Source organism: Thermobia domestica, chromosome 3 (assembly GCF_964235325.1).
Source record: "Thermobia domestica chromosome 3, izTheDome1.hap1.1, whole genome shotgun sequence".
Lineage (NCBI taxonomy): Eukaryota > Metazoa > Arthropoda > Insecta > Zygentoma > Lepismatidae > Thermobia > Thermobia domestica.
This window is the reverse complement of record NC_137456.1, coordinates 178,747,397-178,761,109: the sequence shown is the minus strand read 5'-3', so window position 1 is coordinate 178,761,109 and position 13,713 is coordinate 178,747,397. Positions and strand designations below refer to the sequence as shown.

Sequence of the window (13,713 nt, the reverse complement as noted above, 5' to 3'; positions counted from 1 at the left end):
TCATATATACACCTTCTGTATCTGAATGGGACCCCAAATTTACAAAGAAATCGGCGCCCTTGGCCGAAGATGCCGTGAACATAATGCCAGGAAATTTTCATTAAAAACAACATAAGAGCATTCATGAACGTTTTAACATCCACAATTGTGTCATCTGATTCACTAATAACAAGTATTAGAAAACTACTCCCTAAATTGCTTGATAATCTTCCAGACGAAACTCTAAAATTGTTTTAAAAAAATGTTACATAGAAAAAAAACTTTAGCATTGAATAAGACTTAAGTTTAATAAGATGAATGGTAATGTTGACTAAGTATTGAGGTTTTCTGCCAACGTTTTTCATTATTTTTATTCATGTTGGGAACCACTGACTTTTTAATGGAGTTGTATAATATATTATCAATTTTCTTAACAGAAATGTTTTCTATTCCTTTTCCTTATTTTTTAGTAGATCTATTAAGAAATCTCTTACATTATCATGATAGTGCAGATGACATTACAACAACAAGCACATTTCAACTGATTAAGAAGATTTATTATATGATGCAGCGAAAAAATCATTTTGATTGGCGTCTGCTTCAACGAGAGGTGATGCTTGAACAAGGTCATACACTTCGTCATGAGATACTCATTCATGGAAAGCTCCGCCTATCCTTCGTGACGCAAGAAGAAGTCTAGTAAACACACGCGTTTTAAACAACATAAATTAATACCCTCCGATCTTCCGGAATCAAGACAAAAAGCCGGTCTGTCCAGTAGAGTTAAGTAGAGAGAATGTTATTGTTAATTCAATATCGTGTGTAAGTGGAAGGAAGATATAGAAAAATACTGGTTGTAGTGAAAAAATGATTCATATAAGAAAATATTTTGAAATAGTGATTATTGTATGTAGGTCAGAAGGGCAGTAGACAAAGTCAAAAGTCGATAGACATAATTCTAGGTAAGTTTTCTTGCATTATTCATTAAGTACTTTTTATTATATAACTGACATTTTAGATAACGCTTTATTCATCTGTTAAATTATAATAAAATATTTCACTTTTAATATCAATTTATGAGTGTGTAAACCTCTTAATCAATCTAAAGAAGGCAATCTATGATCTATTATAACTTTTATTTCCCTGGTTAATTTCATTTTAAAAAATCTTTATTTCTTTTCTTTTTCTTGGCTACAATTTAGCAAGCACAAATGAGTAATAAATAACCATGAAATTAAGAACACCTTTCATTTCACATAATACTCATTATATAGCTACCAGAGGGAGACCGGTGGCTCAGTGGTTGAGCTCTTGGCCCCTTGTACGACGATTTCGTAGTTCGGTATAGGTCACGTGAGCTTATGGAGACATCGTGTTCTTTGACCTTCCCGGAGTTCTCCCACATTCGCATTAAACGATCTCTTCTCCAATCACTCATTTCCATTAATCACAGTGGTCGAAGTAAGACGGTACGCGGTGGTATGCCATACCGCCTCTGGTTTTTCAATAATGAAGACGTACCGTCTGTGGTTTTTCAATGAACAAGACATATTTAAATAGCCGGTATATTCAGTGGCGAAGGGTACTATGAGGCTCTGAGGCCGGGCCTACCCTGTTTTCTACCATATATTTTCTTTATCTTTGGTTTCTTATAAAATAAAGTCAATACTTCAACATTTCGGTTTTTCCGGTAACAAAACACTATCTTGGAAACACTTGGAGTCCCTTCCGTCTGAGCCTCACCAGCTCACTAGACAGGTTTACGGGCAATGCTGCTCAGGGAGCGAAGCTATTATCGCTGGGGATTGCACGCATTGTGGGGAAGGTACGAAGGCTCGCCTCCGGGAGTTTAGTTTTAGCGTTGAAGGCATCTTTCAATGCTAATATGTTATAAAATGATTTCCTTAACACAGAGTACGAAGTTTCTGTGTAGAATTATGTATTTCTATTAGTGATAAATTGTTTAATTTAGGTATACACTCTCAGGAGAATAGCTGTTTTTCCCCCTACATGGGGCCTAGTCCATAATACCTTATAGAATATAAGTCTGATACATTAAACATATGTATAAATTTACCAAACGCTACACTAAGAAATAAAAGGACTAGGATTTTCGTGTAGATACATCGTGTTTACGCGGGTGCGCTTCTTAAGTAATGTAATTTCATGTATAAAAGCACAGCAGGTGGGAACACCATGCCAAGTCTGGAGTTCGGCGTCGAACTAGACTCGCTGTGATTGAATAATTTTATTCACATGATTGATTTCGTGTTAAAAACTATTACTCTCGTAAGATAGAGAGTCACAGATTTAGAAAGAACCAAGAGCTGACAGTCGTAGGAAGGTGATAACAACATTATATACCTAAGTTACCACCGTCGGAATGAGTATGGCGTTAATTCTAGATTTGAAATGGTGGTCCCACAATACAAAATTTTCGCTGGACGGTGGTGTAGATCGTAGGGTAAATGTGCCTGTTCTCGACCACCTAACTCATTTTCTTATCGTCCTTAGTCGTTTTTCACTCAATGGAACAACTTAGGAGGATGCAAGTAGCTCACGTGTGTTCCTAAAACTATATCTTATTTATACTTTATCCAAAATCGAAATAACTTATACCATTTATGTAATATTAGTCGGAGAAACACCAGTAACTGATTTCTTTTAGTGTTCGACCATTTTTCGTTAATGTTCGACCGCCTACTGTTTAGACATCGACCAGTACTCGGTTAATGTGCTTTTAATTACAGTATGAAGGCTAAAGCATAACTTGACCAAATTAATAGCATCTATAGATGTTACATTATTAGTTTTTCAGGTATCACTTCGCAGTTTCGCACAATAGTCGCTGAGAATAAGTAATTTTGTGATAGTTTTGTCAAGAAAGAGACCACCAAATTCATTTAAGGTTCAGTGGAATGCAGCACCAAACATGCTTCGTCTTCTCTGGGTTGAACGGCTATAAACCCCATCTTCTAAATTCGTTTTTAATTACTAATTGTGTTGCTACCTTGTATATCACTCTTTTAATTAGTGGTGCAGAAATAACACATGTAACATTTTACTCAGTTTCCATGTAGAACTCTCGAAAACGATTTGAACACCGATACGTCGCAGGGTTGAAGAATGTGTGTGCTGTTTGGTGGAAGCCAGTAGAGTACTATAGCATGGCTGGAACAAAATTCGGTGACTTCCATTGCCAAGTGAGTCTTGTGGCCGTCGATTAGCAGAAGGACTGGTTTCCTAATAGAGAGATCATTCACCCATTTTAGGAAGCCGTTTGCTATCCATTCGTAGTGTTTCACTTCGCATCCAGCCGCTATCTGACCTGACCTTCCTATGAAAATCTCTGAAGAAACTGCACTGATGACGTCCTTTGGAAGATACAATTTCTCCTGCTGCGGAAAAAGTGCAAAGCAGTGTTAATGTTTCTTTCTCGTTGCCTTTCACCTCGTACATATTTTTCCACGCTTTGAACCCCAACGCTTTTCTTGATTTAGGACACAGTTGAAAGGTGGATTCATCAGCATTAAATATTCGCTCAGAATCATTTAGAATATCAGATTGTCCCGTTTGTTTCAAGTATTTCTCAAGGTCCTAAAACCACAAGCGAATGTTTCCCTCGGTTACAGCGTATTACGCCTTGTTCAAAGTTTAAGGATACGATTTGTGGCTGTCTCCTCAAGTAAGTGTAGTACCAGGTTTCACCAGCTCGATTGTCTTTGAACGGCGTTTTGCGTTTTTCTGAATCGATAATTATTTAACACTGTTCAGAAGATCGTATTTCTTCTGTAGAAAGCTCTTATGCTCACACTAGCAGCGTTCACCCCGCTTCGCTGCGGTCACCCCGGAACGCAATAAACTTTGTTACTTAGATAATTTTTACTTTTTCGCTTTCAAGTGATATGATAAAAACCATAGAAGATTGCAGTAAATGTTAACATTATATCGCCTGTCATTTATGTTAACCCGCCCCGCTTCGCTGCGGTCACCCCCGAACGCAATAAACTTTGTTACTTAGATAATTTTTACTTTTTCGCTTTCAAGTGATATGATAAAAACCATTATAACGCCTGTCATTTATGTTAACCCGCCGAGTGACACGGTCATGCGGGTTGCATATACATACGTTTATTTTTATACCTATGATGAACTAACAAAGGATTTGTACGTAATGGACACCTGAATGGTCAATTATCTCAAGACACTGGTAATTGAAAATTAAAGTGATATGATAAAAACCATCTAGGGTCCAAATCCTAATAACCCCCCAAAAATAAAAGAAATTGGTTCAGCCGTATTAGCGTGATGAGCGGACAAAGGATTTGTACGTTCTCTTTTATATATATAGATTAAGGAGCTAATTTGCTAATCCCTCTTCTTCTTTCTGTGTTAGGTATGGTTCTGGATCTATTTTTCGCTTTTTGGGACTGTGACCATGAAATTTATCCATCAGCGTTACCCCAGGAATTCCATAGATTACTGATGCCTTTCGTATGGAACGTTTTTTTTTTTTTTTTTTTTTTTTGCGACAGGACTCCAGAGGCTTTTGTAGATCCTCGTTTGAATAAGCTGGCAGTTTAAGCTTAGGCCTACTCACTCATTATCTCTGAAAGAAACAAAACTTCTTAAGGACATGCAAAGAAAACAGATGTATTCCAGACTTAAGCTGATAGTAGCTATTCCGCTAACAATATTTGAATGCGTTCCACGACGAAGCGAGAATAGTGTAGTTCAATATTAAACGAATTTGACCAAATATAATAAATTTATTATTCAGATTAAATGTCATACCCTAACAGTGCCGTTAATTTTCCATGAAAATGTTTGGAAACTACATGAATATTCAGTTACTTGAATTTGAATTTATTTTATGGCCTTTAGGCATCTACGGTTCCGACCGGGATAGGTTGGGGGAGAGGGTGTTGGAAGTTAGACGGCCAGGGCCTATTTTGATGATACCATCCCAGCATTTGCATGGTGTGACTGAGGAAAAACTCGAAAGAACTCAGTCAAGATGGTCGACCGCTGGGATCGAACCGAGGACCTATTGAATGCTAAGCCAACGCTTTACTATTTTTTTCAAAGTTCGTATCAGCCGAGACATTAAGCCTGAATGTTCCTCGAGCCAATTGGAGGTAATCCAATCCTGACAGGGACACGAACACAGAAATATCGAGGACAATTAAAACTACCCTTGCTCTTGAGAGGGATTCGAACCCTCAGTGGATTGCCTCTTCACCATTACCATTGAGCCACGGCCATTTGGTGAATATTCATGTATTAACGGTAAGACTCAGCAGATGATTATACAAATGCAAATTGCTCACTGAATTAGTGTTTGAATCAAGAAATTCTGCGAGAAAGTACAAACGTAAAGCATGGTCGGACACTGAGAAAGAAACAGCTAATCTTCGACCAGTACAAATGCATTACGAAAAGCAGTGGTCGAACACTAGCAAGTGTTTTTGTATTCCATTATAACTTCAGAATTGGTAACTAGGTACTCATTTCATGCAGATGAATCGAAAGTTAGTCGTTATTGATATTTCTACTATTTTTCAGTGCTCGACCACCCTGTGGTCGAACACCAGTTAAAAAAGAATATTTCATAAGTCATTGTCCGACCACTACATTTTATTGATTTATTCTTACTTCATACCTGACAGTTATCGCTAAAATTTAATTACTAAAATGTGCTCTACAGTTACATGTAACAGAATAACATGTGTATTTCTTACCTGGTGAGATAAAACTATAGAAAAGCACGAAAAACAGGGCGCTGTCGTTCCCATTTGCAACAGATTAAAGTTGTCGAAAACTCAGTGCGTCTTCCGTAGGCATACATTTGATTGGCTATTACCGAATGCATGTGCAATATATTTTGACAGTATCTTTGTGATTGGTTCAGAATAAGCTGCAATTCAATTATAACGAAAAAGCATCCTTTTTTATCGGCAAATAAGCCTAATATATGGTTTTAAAGTGAAAAGTGGTGGGCAACTAGGGGGTGGTCGAAGACTGGCACATCCACCCTACTACTGCTGAAACAACATTACTTAATGTGGTGACGCGCGTAACCTGGTAAAAACAGCATTTACATGCCGACTGGATTATGCATATATATCTCCGTGTACTGTGCAGGATAAAACAATTATATTTGTGTGTAATTTTAGTTGTTTCCATTTCATAGAATTAATGGAATATTTACGATTTTGTTCGGAGGCTTTGATTCTTTCGGGAGGGACTTTGCCAATTTTATTCCTGGAAATGTGAAAATTCTGTAATATATATAAAACAATAAAAAGTTGCAATAAAATTTCGGTGAGTGCTTAAGCACGGAAGCCACCCTCTTAAAATGCCACTCCATAGAATGCAATATTAAATATCTTGCGTTAATTGAAATCGAGTTCCTTCTGAGAATTAACATTTCTAGTTAAGTCATTATCACGTAATGCATTAATTAAATACAATATTGTACTTACTTTAAAAGTGAGAGGTGCAAGTAACAAACGTTTATCCAAGAAATTTGACAGCTAACAGTAAGAATGTACTTTCTTTTTCTTTCCCTCCATTTTCAAATATGCTGGAAATGAAAATAGCAACTGAGGAGGAAATTCCCCTGCAAATCCCAGAAACAAGAAAATATGAAGTGCACTTCAAAATATTTATATTGGAGCTAAATGGCAATATTCCATTAATACATATTGTGTGTTTCCCTCATGTAAATATTTGTTTAATAATAATAATAATAATAATAATAATAATAATAATAATAATAATAATAATAATAATAATAATAATAATAATAAAAATAGACTACTTTCCGTCTACTTTTGCTTATATATTCATTCTTTCTTGTTAAATTAAACAACAAAAACAACAAAAAGAACTCATATGTATACATGCACATAAATTCAACTCTAAACAATGTTGAAAATACAGATAAGAACGTTCTTTAAATAAATAGATTTGGCGGTTTTTTGTTTAACTGAATAAGAAAAATAGAATTCTGATTGTAATTTTAAATATTTTATGATACATTAAATCCTATTTGTGTTATCAGTTTGTCGGGCCTATCCTACTTGTGGGATTAGTTTCGCCACTGGGCATTTTGAGTCAAAATCATAATAAAACATACGTCCTCTGCTCTTTTTCCACTTCGGACACTGCACCCTTTCCATTATTCTAAAAGACATAAATATAGGACATGGAACTAAATATTTTATTTCTCGCTTCATTTATGGCCTGAAGCATCTGCTCCTTGTTAAGATCTTGAGAGCGAAGAAACTAAATTATCTGACAAACAAGTAAAACTTTTCCCAGAAAATTTTGGCTGGGGAAAAAGTCAAAATTTGAGAGAGCTGCACTGGGACACTATTTCGGTATGTTAGCAACAGTAATTTAATTCTTTTAATTTCCGAGGGGGAGGGATAGTTGGCCAACTCCTGGAAGAGGGGGAGAAAGCTGCCCGGAAAGTATGCCTGTAAGAAACACTAGCAAGGACATAAATCAACGACGTGGAAGGGCAAGGAAGAAGACGAAATATAAATACGAAAAATAAGCCCCGCGAATAATAATAAATACGAAGTTTTGTAAATACAAAAAAAAAAATGCGATTTTCTTTCTATTAAAGCAACCACTTACTTCTCTTATACTAGCTGAAATGCTCGAATTTCGTACCAGGAAAGAAGGCTTATGGAAAATATTTGAAAACAAAGAAATGTATAACAACAAGCAAGGTTTCCGGCACTACCGATTCTTGCATATGCAACCTGGAACACACAACGAGCATATAAGTTGCCTACCTCAAGGTAATATTGTTCTGTGTTCGTATACGTACTTTGTTTGTAATTTTTGTCCACATCGAGTGGAAAATAGAAAAGGAACGGCTCCTTATGTGATTAGATATTTTAGAGATCTATGTGTGTACAAAATTTGGTGGCTCAAGATGACTCCTTTGTATTACGAAAGGAAATGACAGACTCAAAGTCTCATACACATAGGTATATATATATATATATGTGTGTGTGTGTGTGTTCCCGGAATTTTGTTATAACTCTCTATTTCCCCAATACACTTGCTCCATCGCTCCTACCATTACTGGAAACACCGACGAAAGTTCTCTTTTGGAATCTTCTGAACTTGAGCCGTCGCATTGGTTTTGATCTCTTCTACGGTGGTGAAACAATTACCGGTGCTGTTTTCCTTAAAACATTGTAACTGTAAACTGTTTTTAAGACTGTCAAAGTAGAACTCTGAAACGAATTTCGTCAATTTGCACATGAACTTGATGTTTACACGTTCCTCAAACTGCAACATTGCTCCAACTGATCACCATACACTCCTCCGTTTATTTACACAACTCGTACACTGCTTGCTATGGTCTATTCACACTCAAATTCATACTTAGACTACATGTAGTGTACAAGATTCATTGTGATTCCATCACTTGTCAAAACTACAACATTCCGGGAACTTTTTGACTGCTCGCCGTATATATATATATATATATATATATATATATATATATATATATATATATATATATATATATGCGGATCTAAGGGGGACTATAGGGGCTATAAAAATGGGCTTCAATCCTATTTTACACTGGATAAAGCGGCCAACTATGGTTTAGCCCCTTGTTGATTATACCCTGGATCCGTGTCTGTATATATATATATATATATATATATATATATATATATATATATATATATATAATTTTCTAAAAATGGTCTTCACGAAGAACAGAGCACTATGCTACTACAAGTCACAATAAAGCAAAAATGATATATAATGGTAAGTTTATGTACTCCAGAGCTATGGGAAATTAAAAGAATCAGTATGTGGCAACGTCATAGATTAACTTGGAATCATTAACGTTCCTCTACGAGTCTATCAAACGGTTACATCACGACTCATGTGGTGCGATTGTTAGGCTATTAGGTGGTGCTAGTGTTAACGTCTATGGACTCTGCCATCTGGAAAGAATGGATATAACTACATTTGATGGATTGGTAGGTGGTTATGGTTCTTTATGTGCGACGTTGCAGCATAGTACAATTCGCGTTTCCAGATGAGGTTCCGAAAGGTATACAATTATATATATATTTATAGCTTTTTTTGATTTGTAGAGCTTGGGCGTCATTTTTAGAACAACCGAGAAACTTGAAGAAGGACGAAGTGTGACCAGCATGGCCAAGAGTTTGGTGGCGGCCACAGTGTTGTTTCATATGCCTAGGGAGCATTGTAATGTTATGCGAAGGAGAGGTGGTGGTCAACCACGATCATCTACAAACAGCAGATGCAATTGCAAATACATTTAACAGGAATACAAGGTGTCCAATCTGACACTCCACAATAGGACATCGATTGCATGGGGGCTGTCTCTTTTACCGACTGTCATTACGTTGTATTCTGTTGACACCCGTACATCGCGGCATTTTTTGTGGTGGTGCCAGTAACATCAGGACTGGACCAAGGAGGAGTAGGGTCGCGTTCTCTTCTCGGATGAGAGAGATTGAGTTTAAGTAGTGATTCAGGACGTACACTCGCCTGGCGAGAGGTGGGAACGTGCAATGAACGCAGAAACATTGTCAGACATGATAGTTTTTGTGGTTCAGGCGTTTCTGTGTGGGGCAATACGAGTATAGTGTTGTATTGGCATACCTGCCTCCAAAATTTTGAAAATCATCCACTCACCGGACAGCAATTGTTGCTGTGAACTGTTAGTGGTATTGTCAATTGTTATCGTGGTACTGCGCTCCTTCTGTGCGTCTTTTCGAGGTGCAGTCAGCCCTAAGGTCATCTCTATGGACGATAACGCGCGACTGCATCGAACAGTGCAAGTAGCGGAGCTCTTAGAACGAGAGGATATTCGACGAATGGACTGGTCTGTTAGGTCCTCCTACTTGATAGAAACGTATAGGATACAATAGGGAGATGTCTTGCAGCGCGTCCAGATGCACTAATGACCATCCAGCAGTTGTCAATGGCACTAGTGGACGAGTGAAATTCCATGCTACAACAACTAATTATTAATCTTGTGAGCAGCATGGAAGCAGTTGCAGAGCGTGCAATATGCTGTTCATAGTGATCATACATTCTTCTAAGGACCATTTCACTCGTACTGTATAATCAGGCTGGGGTCACAGAAACTTCAGTGTAATATTGTTATAAAAGTCCATTAGTAATTTTCTAATCACATATTTCTTCCTTTTTTCTTCTGCATTATACTATGGTACTGATGAGTACGTTTGTTTTATCTTGGCAAGCTTCCCAAGTAAACGATGGGTCTGTCTGCAATGCGTTCTTGCCACGCCGCAGTTAAGTTGCGAGTTAAAAACGCTAGAGCAAAACGCCACACCACTCACAAGTCACTGTAACACACTTGTTCGCATGTGGCAACTAAGCACTTCAACTACCCACCAAATAGCAATGACCTCATTTCATAGGCTGTCTGATAACTAATGTCACCTACACGACAAATCCAATAAGACGTTTATTGGACTGAAACGTTCACGTGAGTGCTAGCAGAAAGTACTTTAAAAGCCAACCAAGTGCACTGGCGGGAAGCGTGCCAAGATAAAACAAACGTATTCTACATACATGGTATTTCAAAACAACACCGACAACGTTTGGGAGGTGATTCCTGACACCAAAATAAGACAAAAAGTATAGACCAACCTGGGTGCGCAAATGCTTCCTTTCGGAGTTGTAGGGTGCGGAGAACGTGAAAAAAATGAAATTTAAAGGTCCATAGCTCCAAAACTTTGGGGCCTACCGTAGTCGGGTCAAGACTTTCCTAAGGAACTAATTTCTGCTCTATCCAAAAATACAAGCTTCAGAATCCTGCTGCACTTCCGCAACAAGTTTTATAGAGGTAGTTAGTGAGTATTTCAGATTATATGCCCGTAACCAAACTGTCTGTGCAAAAATTGTTGCGTGAGTACGTTAGGATTCTGAAACATGTATTTTTGGATAAAGTACTTATTAGTTCTTAAGTAAAGTCTTGACCCGACCACAGTAGGTCCCATAGCTTTAAATTTCATTTTTTCGTTTTCGGCAGCCTATAACTCCGAAAGGAAGCATTTGTGCACCCAGGTTGGTCTATACTTTTCGTCTGATCTTGGTGTCAGGAATCACCTCCCAATCGTTGTCGGTGTTGTTTTGAAACACCCTGTATAGTTCAACTTTCACCAAACTATGCCACCTGAAAATGACACACCATGTGAAACTTACATTCGTCCTTAACTTTTGCCCCCAGTATAAATAGTACGTTCAAAACGTCCCTCTGCAATAGATGTAGTAACTTTTATTGTGAGAAAAGGGTTGAAATAGGTACATTTCGCCAGCCCCCCACCTTGGAATTTCGAAACAAAACCTATGCCAATTGTTTGTGCTACGTTTGTGCCGGAATGTACCGCAAAAGTTTTCGTTTGTACCACTTCCGGCACAGAGTTATAAGTTTTAAAGTGGGGGGAAACGGCAGCCCCCACCCTGGAATTTCGGAATCTTCCGGTCCAAGGTTATAAGAGTTAAACGACAGCCCCTCTACCTTGGAATTTCGAAACAAAACTTACGCCAATCGCTTGTGCTACGTTTGTGCCGGAATGTACCGCAAAAAGTTTCGTTTGTACCACTTCCGGTCCAAGGTTATAACAGTTTTAAAGTTGGGGCTGTGAAAACGGCAGCTCCTCCACCTTGGAATTTTGAAACAAAACCTACGCCAATCGTTTGTTCTACGTTTGTGCTGGAATGTACAGCAAAAATTTTCGTTTGTACAACTTTCGGTACAAAGTTATAAGAGTTTTAAAGTGATTGGCTGTGGAAACGGCAGCCCTTCCACCTTGGAATTTTGAAACAAAACCTACGCCAATCGTTTGTTCTATGTTTGTGCCGGAATTTACAGCAAAAAGTTTCGTTTGTACCACTTTCGGTACAAAGTTATAAGAGTTTTAAAGTTGGAGGTTGTGGAAACGGCAGCCCCCCCACCTTGGAATTTCGAAACAAAACATATGTCAATCGTTTGTGCCGGAATGTACCGCAAAAATTTTCGTTTGTATCACTTCCGGCACAAAGTTATAAGGGTTTCAAAGTAGAGGGGCAGTGGAAACGGCAGCCCTCTCACTTTGGAATTTCGAAATAAAACGTATGTTGATCGTTTGTACTAAGTTTGTATTGAAATGTACCGTAGAAGTTTTTGTTTGTACCACTTGTATGTAATTAAAAGTGTACCCTATATTTCTATAGTTTTTCATTTTCTTTTGCATTGTATATGAAATATTTATCCGAATTTTCGGATTAGTTTGATCCCACTGTCTTATTAGAATATATATGTTTTGTTCTCCTGAACGTGATAATACGTAACTGAAAGTCTTGTTCCGTTCGCTTTTTTGCTGCCACCTATTAAACATAAAGGTAATTAGCAACCGATATTGTAAATATATAATTTTTGGGTTGTTTGCTCCTTCGATAGATGTCGCAGAATAAAGAATGCTATATTTTCTTTCATTATTTCCACGTTCTTAAAAGTGAGGGTATTCAAGTTCATTTATTTATTTATTTTGTAAAGTATTTATATTACTAATGTCTGATACTAAAACTGCCCAAAAGAGATAACGTTAGGTATTTCTTAGCAATTTGGTATATAGGGGAAAGTCGTCTGGTATCGGACAGCGGGTGGTATCGGACAAAAGCAGTTTTCGTTATTTCCTGCTTAAGGCGGCACCTGTCAAGCATACAGTTAGTTGATCGAAATGAACTAGCCAAGCCCACGACATTGTGGATTTGTCCGATGAACGGTGTATCTCGTGCATCAAGGTTTTTGTATTTTTGCGAGTGATCAGGTGCACGGAGATTGATTTGTGTGCCTGCAACTTCTCACAAAGTAAATGTATTGATATATTATTGCCATCACAGCATTTATTAGGGTATATATATATTGTAATTTAGGCGCATAGTTGCCTTCGTGTTGTTACAAGCTGGTAGATAGCCATTCATAAGTTACAAGTGTTTCGGCTGGTATCGGACAAAAGGGAATCGGGTGGTATCGGACACAACACTGGTAAGTAAACTTGACGTTTTTAATGGTTTCTGGCCTTTTCAGGAAACCGTGGGGAAAATACGTGGCAGTTGGAATGAAGAAAATATGAAGTTGACCATGGACAAAGCTATTTCCAAAGAAGCACGTGCGGACAGTGCTAGATATCGTGTTCCTTAGAGTACATTAGAAGATCGTGTCGGAAGAGAAAGAGGTAACAGCTAAGCCTCGCTGCTCGGATAACAAAGGCACATCTAATAGAACGTGACCAAGAAGATACTATACAATAATGTAAAGGCTTTGTATAGTTAACTAGTCTAATGCCACTAAGAATATTAGCATTTTTAAAACTAGTTTAGAAACTTGCTGAAAAACTAAACATTATAATCTGCGGTGAGACTTTTGATGATTGGATACTGCGCAATATATGTAAAGACTTGGTGCATGAACAATATGAAAATTTTGAAGGGAGACTGTTTTATCATTGTGATTTATGTCAGAACAAAAAATAACTCTTGATGAGACTAAGAATTTTAAGATCTATTATTTACTCTTATTTTATGCTGTATTTCAAAGCATAATAAAACTCTATTTTGTGTGTAAGAACTCCTGTAAGTAAACAGCTAATATTTGCAAATTCTTTTGTTATTAAATTACGTCAAAAGACCAATTCTCTATAGTTTTAT

At 37.4% G+C, this 13,713-nt stretch overlaps 1 protein-coding gene across 2 annotated transcripts in view; it reads left to right on the top strand.

Annotated features, from left to right (window-relative positions):
* The first annotated feature begins 653 nt into the window (after positions 1–653).
* The window catches only part of LOC145680885 (monocarboxylate transporter 1-like), a 229,929-nt gene continuing 216,869 nt past the window's right edge, over positions 654–13,713 (top strand). For both annotated transcript variants that reach the window (XM_081752036.1, XM_081752035.1), the window contains exon 1: positions 654–941. The gene's annotated coding sequence lies outside the window, so the exon portion shown is untranslated. The remainder of the gene's footprint in view (positions 942–13,713) is intronic.